The sequence below is a fragment of the Triticum dicoccoides genome, chromosome 4A (genome assembly GCF_002162155.2).
Source record: "Triticum dicoccoides isolate Atlit2015 ecotype Zavitan chromosome 4A, WEW_v2.0, whole genome shotgun sequence".
In the NCBI taxonomy this organism is placed as follows: Eukaryota; Viridiplantae; Streptophyta; class Magnoliopsida; order Poales; family Poaceae; genus Triticum; species Triticum dicoccoides.
Window position 1 is genome coordinate 636,138,147 of NC_041386.1, and position 14,990 is coordinate 636,153,136.

The following is a 14,990-nucleotide window of genomic DNA, read 5'->3' on the forward strand; positions in this document are numbered from 1 at the left end:
GCCCAGGCGCGGGGCGGCGCGGTTCGGGCCCCGCGGACCGGATTTGGGCCGCGCGGGCCCGCGGCGGCGGAGGAGAGAGGAGGCGGTGAGGTGGCGGCGTCGGATAGGCTGGCGGCGGCGATGAGGTGACGTGGCATGCTGCCATTGGGCGGAAGGAGGTGGCCGGCGAGATGGACACGTCCACCGGCGGGCGGACATGTCCGGCGGCACGGAGGGAGTTGGATCTAGGGTTGGACTGCGTGAAAATTTCGGAGGAGAGCACATATTTATAGGTAGAGGGAGCTAGGAGAGTCCAAATGAGGTGCGGTTTTCGGCCACGAGATCGTGATTGAATGATCTAGATGATGGAGAAGACTTAGGTGGGTTTTGGGTCACTTTGAATGGGTGTTGGGCTGCAACACACACGAGGCCTTTTCGGTCCCTCGGTTAACCGTTGGAGTATCAAACGAAGTCCAAATGATACGAAACTTGACAGGCGGTCTACCGGTAGTAAACCAAGGCCGCTTGGAAAGTCTCGGTCCAATCCGGAAATGTTTAATCCCCACACATGAAAGAAAGGTAGAAATGACCACCGGAGGAGAACGGAGCGCCGGTTTGCAAAACGGACAACGAGAAAAATGCTCGGATGCATGAGACGAACATGTATGCAAATGAAATGCGCATGATGACATGATATGCAATGCAAGACACGCAAGCAATGACAAGGCAATGATAGCGAATAATTGCACGACACCTGGCACATCGGTCACGGGGCGTTACAAGTCGAGTGGCCATCATTTTCGCGATAATCTTAGCAACTGCATGAATCAAACTTATTGGTCGGAAGTCAGAGATGTCCTCCGCTCCATCCTTTTTAGGGATGAGAGCAATGTTGGCTGAGTTGATCCAGTGAAGATTGTTGACATGGAGATTGGAGAAACTGTTGACAACAAGCATGATGTCAGGTTTAATGATGTCCCAACACTCCTTGAAGAAGACTCCCGTGAAACCGTCAGGGCTCGGAGCTTTGTCCCCTGGAAGTTCGTTGATCGCAGCCCGGACCTCCTCCTCGGTGAAAAGGGCACCCAGGTCGGAGAGGTCACAAGTCGACGACGGGATGCAGCCCCAATTGAAGTCCTTGGAGCGCGGGAGGCCCTTCCCAATGGCTTTTGAAAAGTGGCTCTGGATGATGTCCTTTTTGTGATCATGACTGGTGACCCAACCGTTGTTGTGCTTAAGGCGGTGGATGAAGTTTTTCCTTCGTCGGTGGTTGATGCGGATGTGAAAGAAACGGGTATTCGCATCCCCCTCTTTGAGCAGCTTAACTCTCGAACATTGTCTTTTCCTGGCTCGCTCAAGAACCGCCAAGGCCACCACCTTCTTTTTGAGGTCCTTCCTCAGATTCCATTCAGCCAAGCTGAGTGTCTTGGTCTCTTAAGCCACGTCGAGGCAGAGGATGATCTCGAGGGCCATGTGGAGCTGCACTTTGTGATTCAAGAAGATGGATTTGCTCCAACGCCTGAGGCACTGGCCTGTTCTTTTCAGCTTGTGAAAGAGCACTTGATAGGGCTCGGAGTGACTTGTTCCCTTGCTCCAAGCATCTTGGACAATTCTCTTGAAGTTGGGCAACTTCGTCCAGAAATTTTCAAATCGAAAAGTCTTGGGTCGTCTTGGTCCCTTGTCGCTAGCCAAAAGCAGTGGGCAGTGATCGGAGAGCGAGGATGAGAGAGCATGAAGGATGTGAGAGCCAAACTCGACGTCCCAGTCATCATTGCAGAAGAAAGAATCTAACTTGCTCATGGTCGGGTTAGCTTGCTCATTGCTCCAAGTGAACTTTCTGTTCTGGAGGTGGATCTCTTTTAGCTCACATGAGTTGAGGGCATTTTGGAAGCGCACAAGACGAGAGCGGTCTACGTTTGCGCGATTTTTGTCTCTTGCACGGTAGATTTGATTGAAATCGCCCGTAACCAGCCATCGTGTACCCTGTGGCGGTTTGAGGCTAACAAGCTCTTGGAAAAAAGCATCTTTAAGGTTGCTTCTAGTAGGATCATAAACCGAAGTGAGTTTGAAAGAAACAAGAGTGGTGACAATAGTGATGCTAGCAGAGATTCCGAAGGTGCCCAAGGAAATATTATCCACCTTAATGAAGTCTTCGTTCCAGAGAAGGAGGATGCCTCCTCTGGTTCCATCCGCTGGCCGCTCAGCATAGCTTTTGAGTCGTTGGCCACCTAAGAAAGCAGCCAAGAAAGGATCAACCGCTGCCAGTTTCGTTTCCTGAAGGCAAACAATGTTGCAAGAAGTAGCAGTGATTGTCTCATGAACGGTAGTGCGCCGATTCGGACAGTTAAGACCACGAACGTTCCAATTTAGGATGGAAAGGCTTTCATTCATTGGAAGACCAGGATACATCAGCGGTACCATAGAGCAGAAACAAGAGCCTTGCCAGGGCTACAGCAGGTGGTAGCTGAAGTACAGAGCTACAAACAGGCCACTATATTCCTTTGATCTTGCACGATGATTCGTACAAAATTTCTTTTCGGTTTTTCCTTTTTCTTCTTATATACTACCATGTCACTTGATTGAGAGTCGATTGAGACCTAGACACACTCATTGTTAATTGCTAGGTGGCTTGCCAGTTGCCACGGACGGACGCATCGCAGCTGGGCCTGGCACTTGTTCTCAACTCTTGTGGACGAGTCACCACCCATACGATACGATGCGATAGTCAACTTAGCGCTCTTGACCCGCCGACAGAGACGCAGCAGCTGTGGTGGTTAGCCAGTGGATTACTTACAGCTCGTCCATCCAGCAAGGTCGTCGATTTTACTAGCAGCAGTAGCAACTTGCATGAGCATGAGTATCAAATCAACCGATCGATCCAAGACATGGCCGGATCCTACTAGGCCAAACCAAAGGTCACCGTACAGTACACGTGTCAGCTGTCCTGCGGTGCAACCGATCGATCGAGTCAGTCTTGGTTTCTTCAGAGTTTGTGTCATCAGTCATCACCACACCTGCGGCTAGCTTCAGGATCCAGCTACCCTCCACAATGCCACCGTCAGCAGCAGCAGCAGCAGCAACAGTTCCTATCTCCTCTTCCCTTCTTCTTGCAATAATAAAAGTTACTCGGATACAACTGGAATCCCATGGAAGCCACTGATTCATTCTTGACACACCATCAGGCTTCTTGGTCTTTCCTTCGTCTGAAGAAGAACCCACCACGAGCCAACAGAGCAACACCTACGCCTTCAGGATCCAGCAGCTTCTGTACTACGACGCCGTCCGTCAGCAACAGCAGCTCCTCCGCCTGTTGAGGCTGCTCTCCAGGTGCTCCGGCGGCGCATTCTCCAACGGGCAACACGCCTTCTGGACTGTCGGCCGACCAACTTATCCAGACAGTTGTTTGTCAGTCACCATTTGAGTTTGAATCAGGTTTCAAGTTCATGCTTATTTGCTCTTGCTCCGTCGCAGCAGGCATCTTACATTCCAAAGTCACCATTCATCGGTACATATATATTTGTGCACAATCCCAGCAAGCTCCTCGGCCTTAAAATCCCAGCTACATTGACAGAGCTGACAATGCCAAATCTATACAGAGCAAAAAGAACATAGACAAAAAATGTTAACTCAGACCAGAAGTGCACAGATTTTTCAACATTGTAAGAGCTTCCTTGTATCATTAGGCACCGAAGCCTCCTTTTGCAGCACAGACAAGGAAATATCGGAACGAAACCGCACAGCCAACTAACTAAACTCTCAGATTACAGCCATGCATTCAGGTCTGTACTGTAGTGGAGGCTCACGCTTCGACAAGAAAAACTGTCAAGTCAGACTAAAAGTGCCTAGCGCACAGATTTTCTACTTTCTCATTGTAAAAGTATCACTAAGGCACCCAAATGATAAAACAAGACCTCGGAAGCATCAATCACATTGAAGCGACCTAGCACTGCCGAGTGAGATATATCATCAAGCCTGTACTCCAGGCTGCTTCACCACCGTCAAAGCAGCCCTCAAATGCAGCAACCCGTCGATGAAGAGGCTGTCGTCGGCCATGAATGTCGACCATGGAACGCCAAAAAGATCACCACATTCCTCCATGCAACCACCTGTGAAGATAGCCTTATCCTTCAACTTGCGCACAAATTCTCCTGACGATTTTGTCCGTGCAGCAAACTCAAACTTGAATGTCAAACATGCCGAGGCCTCCGGCTTGTCATGGATCCCTAACCAGAGGCCAAAGCTGTATTGCCTACTCTGCTCGTCCATTTCACAGGTTGGCATGATATACAAGTTCTGCCCTGCAAGATGGAACAATTGCGAGAATAGTTCTCCTTCAGGGAAGAGTCGGGAGCACTCCTCGCGCGTTAGATCCAGGTACACAATAACCTGTGGGCGGGGTCGATCGAACTCAACTACTTTCAGGGGTTTTCTCATGTAGGCCCGTTGTGGAACTTGACAACAGGTTGCTGTGTCTGCTGCAACTGCAAGTGCACCTTGCTCGTGTGCGGGGTAAGCTTTTTGTGCAAGAGTGCATCGGTAATACGCTTCTTTGTTTGCTCATTGTCTATATCATCATCATCATCATTGTTAGATGTGTATAGTCTCTTTTCGATATATCCCCATTATATAAGGGGCTTCATGTACTTTACCACACATGTATATGTAATGGCCTTTGGCCCTCAGTAAAGATCAGTTGTTGATTATCCAACATGGTATCGGATGCTAGGCTAACCTCTTTCTCCCGCACGACGCAACTCCGTGCATCTCGTTCCCAGCCTGCTCGCCTCCGGTCGTCTGGCCGCTGCATCTCCCGCATGGCTCTGCTTCTCCTCCTACAGGCCGCCGCCCCCGTCCGGCTCCTTCTGCCTCTGTCTCGTCTGGACGCTGCTCCGTCTAAAAGCAGCCGAAGCAGCCCCGTCCGGTCGCCCTCCACTGGATGCTGCCCAGTCCGGCTGCCGCCTTGCAAGGGCCGCTCCGCCCGGCTGCCGCTGCTTCGCCCGCCCGGCTGCCGCCGCGCCTGTTGGGCCGCCGTGCCCTTCCGGCCTCCGCCTCGCCCGTGTAGCCGTGGCCTCCCAATCCACTCGGCTCCGCCTTGCCCGCAGGATCTGGTGGGCTGGCTCTCGATCCCATCTGGATCGGACGTCCGCCCCTCCCTCTCGACTCTGCCTCGTTCGTGCGTGAGCCCCCGCCGCTTCTCCTGATCCAGATCGGGTCTTGTGCAGTTGACTTCCAAAAAAAACAAAAAAACCAGAGAGTTCGACATGTCCTCTTCGAGCTATGTTGCTGTTCCTCGCTGTTCGGTGATCTTCGATGGCACCAACTGTGCTGAGTTTGTGGGCTTTATGCGGATCCATATGCGTGGACTTCTTCTGTGGGATGTTCTCTCTGGCGAGGTCCCTTGTCCGCCATGTCCTGTTGCGCCAGTGGCCCAATCCCACCAATGCCGCCGGTCCTTGCTGCTGATGCTTCTCAGGCTGACCGGGATGCCGCCAAGGCTCTAGATGATGCTGCAGTTGATGCTTATGATCAGCAGGTATCCGCTTATTCTGATGCTCTTTTTGTGTACCGTGATGATCTGACTACATTGCCTTTGTTAAGGCTCGCCTTCGCGACCAGTTCGTCATGACTGATCTTGGTCCGCTGCGCTATTTTCTTGGTATTGAGATCTCCTCGACCTCTGATGGCTTCTACATCTTCCAAGAAAAATACATTCAGGATCTTCTTGCTCGCGCTACTCTCGGTGATGAGCGCACTGTTGTGACTCCCATGGAGCTCAACGTTCAGCTTCGTGCCTCTGATGGTGACCCTCTTCCTAATCCCACTCGCCATCGTCACCTTGTTGGCAGCCTTGTCTATCTTGCTGTTACGCGTCCTGACATCTCCTATCCTGTCCACATTCCGTGTCAGTTTGTCTCAGCTCCCACCTCTGTCCACTATAGTCACCTCCTCCGTGTTCTATGATATCTCTGTGGCACGATCTCTCAGCGCCTTTTCTTTCCCCGCTCCAGCTCTCTTGAGCTCCAGGCCTACTCTGATGCTACCTGGGCTAGTGATCCCTCTGATCGATGCTCGCTGTCTGCTTACTGTGTTTTTCTCGGTGGCTCTCTTATTGCCTGGAAGACAAAGAAACAGACTGCAGTTTCTCGCTCGAGTACAGAGGCTGAGTTGCGAGCCATGGCTATGTTGACGGCTGAGGTGATCTGGTTACGGTGGTTACTTGAGGATTTTGGTGTATCTATTACTACCTCGACTCCCTTACTGTCAGACAGTACCGGTGCTATCAGTATTGCGCGTGACCCGGTGAAGCATGAGCTCACCAAGCACATCGGTGTGGATGCCCACTTTGTGCGTGCTGCTGTGCAGGATCAGACTCTCGCTCTTCACTATGTGCCCTCTGAGTTACAGTTGGTTGACTTCTTCACGAAGGCACAGACTCGAGCGCAACATGGCTTTTTCCTCTCCAAACTCAGTGTTATATCCCCATTATATAAAGAGTTTCCTGCACTTTACCACACATGTATATATAATGACCTTTGGCCCTCAGTAAAGATCAGTTGTTGATTATCCAACAATCATCACTGCATGTCAGGACCTCTTGGAGTTTCTTCCAGCTCATATGATTGAAGCGCAACAGCGGAAGTAGACGAGAACTCCATATCTTGTGCCTGTCCTCTGTTTCTACGAATTGCTCGCACACCCACTCGAGCAAGAAGGTATATACGGCATCTTCAGATGATATCTGTAGGTCAGTGATAGAAAAGATGGCTTCAATCCCAATAAGAGGCATGTCCATCAATTCATGAGGGAATCTGGAATGAGACAAATCATGCCTTGAGTAAACATTTTCATGCAAGATTTTGTGGCATAAGTGTCTACGCCTTTTCTTTTTTGAGAGAAGATGTCTATAGTTTTCACGAAAAAGGAAAAGAAAGTGGCTCCATCAGATGGTGGTCACTCACTTATCTAAAACCTTGTATTTGTTGGCGAGGAATTCCTTGGCTGCATCTGTCAGATGTTGAATTTCAGCAGCCACTGAAGTGGAGCATGGGTAATCTAGGTAGAGCAGTGCAATCTCTCTGGTCATAGGCAAGTTTGTGAGCAATTGACTGCAACGCCTCATGCAAGCAAGAACCTCAAATTTATCGGCGGCATCAAGATGTCGAGCAGAAGATTGGGTTCAGTCGCTGTCAACTTTCCAGTGTACATAAATCTCAAAAGCTCCATCATGACAGTTTCCTCTGTTCCTAATAGAATAAAACAAGGAGGCATAAGGATTTATGATAACAGTTCGATAAAAAACTAAATGGCAGATTCTTTGTGCGTAAAGTACTACAGTACACCTTCGGTACTAGGAAAGCTATCCATACAGCAGACAAAGAGTAAACAAAATAACTATTTGGTACTTAAAGGCGACGATGAAAAGAGACTAAACCATTTGATTAAAAAAAACTAAGGGGTGACAGAGACTCGGGGACATAATCCCTAGAATACCACAAATAATCATGTTTTATATTAAAAAGTGTAGTGCGTGCAGATTACATAATAATAACAAAATCACAACAGAAAAGAGAAAACCAGGATAAGTTATAAAGGAAGAATGTTATCTCTGATCAGACTCTTTCATACCATTTGAGAAAAGCTACGGTGAATGAAGCATATTAGCAAATATGAACTGACCATAGAAGAAAATGAATCTCAGCACATTATGTGAATCACCTTGAGAAAGAATGGACTATTTGCAGCGAGAACCACCGAACTGATGTAAATGGTCTTTACTCGTAAGACTGGCACGGCCACCATGCATGGTCCAGGAAGAGTCAATACTCTGTCCATCTATCCATCACATATATTATAAAGATCAGAGAGAAATAAAGGACAAACGGGAAAACGAAGTAAAAGGCATAAAACACAACCACCAGACAGATTCTGCTTTTAAGATACTTGGAACACTCTGTGCTTCTATGTGCACATATTTGTTTATTCAACATTCAGAAATATGGTAAAATGATTAAGAAAATATCATGAACCTTCAAATTCATTCAGCTGCACCAAGCAATCTAAGCATGCTTGCTGCTTAGTAAGTAAAGTGATAGTAAATGTTATCCCAAGGATCCTGTTTGAATCTCGTATAATTGTGTCCAAGTATGAAAGAACAGACAGTATTTTATACCGTGCAAGCATCTAGTGGCAGAACCAAGTTCAAGTAACAAAACGGGGACATGGGGTTAACAAAAGTCATAGTTCGAAGGCAGGTTGTCTGCAATGCGAGCGGAGTGACGTGCCTCGACAGCGCACATCCTCGTCTAGATCTTCGCCCGACGCTCCGGGTCAGCATCTTGTAGTAGGTCACCTTGGTGCGGACCATGGCGGTCAGCAGACGACAAGGTCGGAGCAGAGTGGTGCTCGGACGGGGTCGTGGTAGCGGCACAAATGGGAGGGAGAGGAGGGGAATGGGGATGGGCTAAGGTTAGAATCATCATCTGGCTTAAATAATCGGTTTTGGCCCTTCGGGCTGAGGGCCGGAGCGGTGCCATGAATGCATTCTCACTGAACCAGAGGAGCCGTCTGGTGGACCGATGGGTTTTGGTGAGGCCTCCTGTCAGTCCGACGTGGCGGACGTGCCCGATCCTCCCAATATCCGCCCCATGTATTGGTTGTTTTTTTTTTCTTTCGAAAAGGGGTATCCCCAGCATGTATTGGTTGGGTTTGGGGGCTGCCAGACAATCCGGTTGTTTGGGCTGGGTATGGGGTGCCTAGCTGGGCAGCAATTTTGTGACCGAGACATCCACCCGGACGTATAGGGATTTTTGACGGGTCTGATTGTAGATGCCACTGCTACAGGTGTGGATAGCGTTGTCGGCCAAAAGTGTATATTACTGACGCGCAAGTCGCCGGTCTGTGCCTCCGAGTCAGTGATGACATTGTCCGTCTGTGGTATGCTTCTTCACTGATGGGTCGGCCGGCAATGCAACTTATCAGACAGCGTGAACCAAAGACTTATCACTGACTGGTCGGTAAGTCTAGTTGCAAGCTATAAGCTGCACTGCTAGCAGTCTAGGATTACTACTAGCAGCACAGCAATGCAAAACACAAACATCTCTTGAATACTCCATTTCATATAAACATATACAAATATTTTACATTGAGTTTCATGGGATACACATCCATTATAGTTGGATAGTCTCACATAAAAAAGTGGGACCTAGTACCTTGTGTTGCTTTAGTAGCTTATATGGGTTGTCTTCATGGACGTGGATTTTATGCCGAAATCTCACACGTCCTCATGCACATCGTGATTCCTACTTTTATAGCCCACTGCACAATAGGGGGCGTCTAATTCGCAGCCAGCGTAAATACGCAACGTTACCTCGCACTCGTGGGCAGGTCTCATTTAATTTCATATGAATATTGGCTCGTGTGGTAGCGACATCCCTACCATGACTATTGAAGGAATCAAAGCATGTTGTGTTTCACAGTCAGATATCTATTGAATGCAAGACTTGATATTTTTGTAGAGTGCGGCAGAAATCGAAAAACATCACTGGCGTGAAATTTCTGTCACACTATACAAAACACTCTTCTAAAAGAAAAGTGATTTGTACGGTACACAGAAAAATCACAACAGTGACGAGGTGAATAATGTCTCTGTATGCAAAAAGGAGCAAATTACATTATGACATAGCAATTGACAAACCAATGAAAACATTTTTCTTCGTTTTAACTCACACCACAATGACATTATGGCATAGCAATTGACAAACCAATGGAAACATCCTTTTTTTTACTCACGCCACAATGACATTATGACATAGCAATTGAAGACCCAATGAAAACATTCTTGTTCTTTATGCAAGTATTGTTATTTGTATGCAAAGTTGAAAACAGATTTTTATTTCTAAATTGCTTGAATGATGACATAGGTAGGAATAAATTTTAGCTTTGTCATCTCATATTTCTCACAAAGCAAGTAGTCATTGCAGCGGTTTGGTAAGAAGTGTGTTCTTGGGCCACATAAGGACGTATGATCCATATCACCAGGAGTATATTCTACTCTAGATTAATTGGAATCTCTCTACAAAGTAGGAAAATCTCACTCTACAGTCACGAAAAGATCAGGAAAACATGATGACATAAGACACTACTCCCACCTGATTCTAAAATAAGGTGTAGTTTAACTGTCCAATGTCATGTTGACTGTTTAGTCAATGGTTACAAAATCATAATCATGTGAAAGTACTTTTGAGTACTATAATCTAACAGTGTTTATTCTGTGACTGTGTAACATAAATGACATTACTTGACTAATCGGCAATCAACATACGTCTTCTTTTTAGAGTTGGAGTGAGTACATATTGATTTTGTGATAAAATTCAATTGCAAATCCGAACACAGCTATAGAAAAGAAAATTCTAGTTGTGAATTAAAATTATGATGTGAATCCGGCCCATTACTACAATAAGCATTGGATTTCTCAAACTTTGCTTTTAAATAAGAAGTTATAAGAGCCTCCACCAACTCCTTACATTGTTCTGGCGCCAAAGAGTTTCACAGAAAATGATGAAATTAGACCGCATGAAGAAGCATGTTCAGCCAAACAACAAAGCCACATTTGAACTGAAATCACAATGAAGCAACCGACATTGCACACACAACCTAAATTTGCCGAGTGGGTTACTGTGATATCATATTTTTTTGGAAAAGGGGTGATTCCCCGGCCTCTGCATCAGAAAGATGCATACGGCCCTCTTATTAACCAAAAAAAGTAGTGTCAACATGGTTCCAAAGGTCTCCAAATAATAATAAAGCACAGACAGCTCACACAGAGCCAAAAAGGAGCTAGAAACACTAACTAGCCGAGAAAAGACGCCACAACCGGCTGGCTAAAAAATAGATAGGAAATCTAAGTGCCTATCCTATTACATGACCGCCATCCAAACCGGTTGAAAATATCCCGAGCTACCATCTCCCATCGAAAAGACCCATACATATGTAATTCCTGCCAGCCCGTCACCGTCAAATAAACTCTCAGATGCAACACGCCATCGATGAAGAGGTTGTTGTCAGCAATGAACATCGACCATGGAGTGTCAAAAAGATCAGAGCATCCCGTCATCCCATTACTGGTGAACGTATTCTCATCCCTGAAAGTGCTCTCAAATTCTCCTGATGATCTAGTCCTTGCAGCAAAACTATAATCTACTGTCAGATATTTTGAGCCCTTCAGATTCTTAGTGACTACTATCCAGAGGCCAAAGCTGTACAACTTGCTCTGCTCATCCATTGCACATGTTGCCATGAGATATAAGTCCCACCCTTCGAGCTGGAATGGATGTGAGAATATATCTCCGTAGGGGAAGAGTCGGGAGCACTCCTTGAACGTTAGATCCAAATAAACCAGAATCGTCTCTGGGCAGCTTGGATGAACAACAGACAATTTCACAGGTTTGAAACCGTAACCTCGCTCCACGAATTGCCAGCAGGCGCTTACTTCTGCTGCAAGATCACCCTCCATCTGTGTTGGGTAGGCTTTGCGCAGAAGTGCCTCGGTAATACGCTCAGTTACTTGCTCATGGTCTATATCATCATCGGTGCGTGCTAGCTAGGATATCCTGAAGTGCCACACGTGTCATATGATTGAAGCGTACCAGCGGAAGTAAACGACAAGTCAAGATCTCGCGTCTTTCATCCAATGCTGGGTATCACGCACGGGCCCACGTGAGCATAAAGGTATATATGTTACCTTCAGTTAGTACTTGTAGGCCTGTGCTAGAAAATATGGCTTCAATCGCAACAAGAGGGAAATCCATCAGTTCAAGCTCGAACCTGAAAAGAGACAAACCATGCCATGAGTGCACACTAAACACATGATTTGGGGAGGGACATCAATGCTGGACCTCAGTTTTCTTAGAAAAGGAAATAAAACATGGCTCCATCAGATGGAGATGACTAACTTCTCAAAATCCTTGTATTTGTTGGCAAGGAATTTCTTGGCTATACGCATCACACGCTGGACCTCACTGGCTAATGAAGCCGAGCAAGGATGATCCATGTAGAGCAATGCAGATTCTGTGGTCGTCATAGGCAAGCTTGTGAGCAACCGACTACAATGCCTCATGCATGAAAGAACCCCAAACTTATCCGCAACCATCAAGATGTCGAGCAGGAGAGTGGGCTCAGTTGTCGTCAACTTCCCGCCGTACATATATCTTAAAAGCTCCATAAGGGCATTTTCCTCTGTTCCAAGTAGAATGAAAACAAAAATGCATAAAGACGCGGAAAGAACGAATAATAGAGAAATAAAAGAAAACAACCTTGTGACTTGTGTACCCTAAATGATTATTTAAGTTGAATGTTGACTTTCAATATTTAGAAAAGATCCATGGGAGACTAACCTTCTCTTTATCACTGAAAATGCAAAAGTGGCAATAACCATGAAACATAAACATTCGTTTACCCTAAATATTCATTTTATCATTGAAAATACAAAATTGGCAGAAACTATGAAACATAATCTTCAGTTCACTATAAATATCCATGTTATTCTGATTCTAGATAGAAAATAGTACTAACACAGTAACAAATTAGAATAAATTATATAGGAGGAAGAATGTTGCACTTTGGCAATCGCATTACCTGAATCAGTGATCCTAATTGTCGAATGCGTCTGCGCAGATTCCTTTATGCCATTTGAGAAAAGCTAAGAAGCATGAAGCTTATTAGAAACTTCAACTGGCTAGAACAAATCAACAAATGCAGTTCACAAAGGTCATCAGAGTTACCTTCAGAAAGAAATAACTTCTTGAAGCAAGAATCACTGAATTGATATAAAAGGTTTTTTCTTGTAAAACTGGTTGATCCACCATCATGGAGGAAGAGTCAATGATCTGTCCTTTATAACCTGCAAAATAACAAAGATAAAAGAGATTAATAAAGAACAAACTGGGAGAATTTTTTTTTTAGAAAAGGAGGATGTATCCCCGGCCTCTGCATCTGGACGATGCATGCAGTCATAGTATTAATTATTTCCAAAGACCTTACAAGGTAATACATCAAAGAACTGGGAGAAGTAAAACTCTATGTGTGAACAACATAATAACATGGTCTTCCTATATACTCCCTCCGTCCAGAAATACTTGTCGAAGAAATTGGTAAAAATGAATGTATCTAGAACTAAAATGCGTCTAGATACATCCATTTCTCCTACAAGTATTTCCGGACGGAGGGAGTATATATTATCTGACATGTGCCTCAATGCAAACTCTCTCAAAACAAGCTTAGTTCGACGTCTCTAAATTCTTCCACAAATAAACAATTGTGAAAAATCTAACTAAGCAATGCCTTTTTCCAAAGGCTTTGTGACAAACTTGACCAAGAATTTTAACAAGAAGATTAAATGTCTGAAACTTCCAAAGGACAATAAGTAGTAGAACCGTCATATGTTGGTTAATCTCAATTACCATGCGTTAGTTTTTGGTGGTGGGCAATCCCCTGAACACCACGTACAGTCTGCTACTCTGTTAGTAGCAGCTACATCAGGCACTGCGCGCACCTTTCTCCTCGTGGTGGTGCTCCTGGTCGGCAATGGATCCTCCGCCGGACTCCGAAGCGTCGTCGTCGTTGGCGACGATCTCTAACCGCAGCTCCCTGTCGGAGAAGTGTGCCGAATTGAACGCGAACTCGAAACTGGGCACCACGCCGCCGCGCGAGAAGTCCAGCCCCAACTCTGCTAGTCTGCTGCCACTGCCGCCGCCATCGCTGACTCTTCGTCGGCGTCCATTCCCTCCGCCACGTACGGCTGGGAGAGGGAGGTGGAGCCGTGGAGGAAGCACCGAGCGCGGGACGGTAGCCGGTCGTAACCTAGCTGCCGATGCTTCTTTCTTCGAGAAGACGAGGTCGGCGGTATCTAATTAGAGTAGTTTTACTTTTGGGAGCCTCTCTCAATTTGATTCAAAGCCTGACTGTAACAATGCTACTGTACTATATATTGTTATTAATGAATATATATATACTAGCAAGAGGGCCTGTGCGTTGCAACGGGAGGAAAAATGTCACACGTTCTTATAGTCTATAAATGATGGTTTAGAGTTTGAGAATATGTAGTTGCGGCTGAAACAAAGTTGTTCTTAGATTTGTTCATGACATGCGTCTAATGGGGTGTTGTTATGGATAAAAGAAAACGATAAAAACAAACATTATACATTTGCACACTACGGAGACATAAATGCATCGTGGGCGGTTAAGCGTAACCAACTTAGGGCATATTGAACATCATTCCTTCCAGCTGTTGGCTTCGCTCCACGACCTCAAGCTTATCCTCCCGCCGCCGTGCCGAGCTCGTTCTTGTTTCCCTCTGACGTGAAACATCGCTATGAAATTCTTCATGCATCCTCTATCATGTTATTTTTTTATGTGCAAATATTTTTCTTGCAACTCTTGAAAAAAATCAACATGCATATTAATTAAAGACGTGAAGATTTAAAAAAAATACATAAACAACATTTTTTAGTGTCAAACTACATAGACATCCCTCTTTATTGGGTCTCTCTCTTCATATTTCTTCTATAGCGCACAACCGACATTTCTTGCCATTCTTTTATAGCGTACCAACATCCCATCTTTAGGCCTCTTTTTTATTTCTTGCCCTGCATGTCCTTATTTATTTACATCCCATATTTGTCGGATCTCCTTCCTTGCCCCGCTTCCTCTCTTTTATTTCTTTTATATAGCACAACACATTCCATCTTTTATTCGGGCAACACAATCAACCATTATTCCCGCATTAATTGGATATCCTTGCCACAAGGTCCCCCTCTTTATTCCTATTATAGCTCAACACATTCCATCCTTATTCAGACATCTCTTTTATTTCTTGCCAAGCTTGTTCCTTGTGTACTTGCGGACATATATAAATTGATGTAATTTCATGTAAAGCAGCGATGTGGTACTATTGATTAATACTAGCTAAATACTTCCTTTTGATAGAACTGAATCATAGGCGAGCTGGTACCTTA

The 14,990-nt window shown here is 45.7% G+C and overlaps 2 pseudogenes; both read right to left on the bottom strand.

The window, feature by feature from the left end:
- Positions 1–1,413: 1,413 nt before the first annotated feature.
- On the bottom strand, positions 1,414–7,804 carry LOC119283921 (annotated as a pseudogene).
- A 3,024-nt stretch (positions 7,805–10,828) lies between these two features.
- LOC119283922 lies at positions 10,829–13,756 on the bottom strand (annotated as a pseudogene).
- Positions 13,757–14,990: the final 1,234 nt, after the last annotated feature.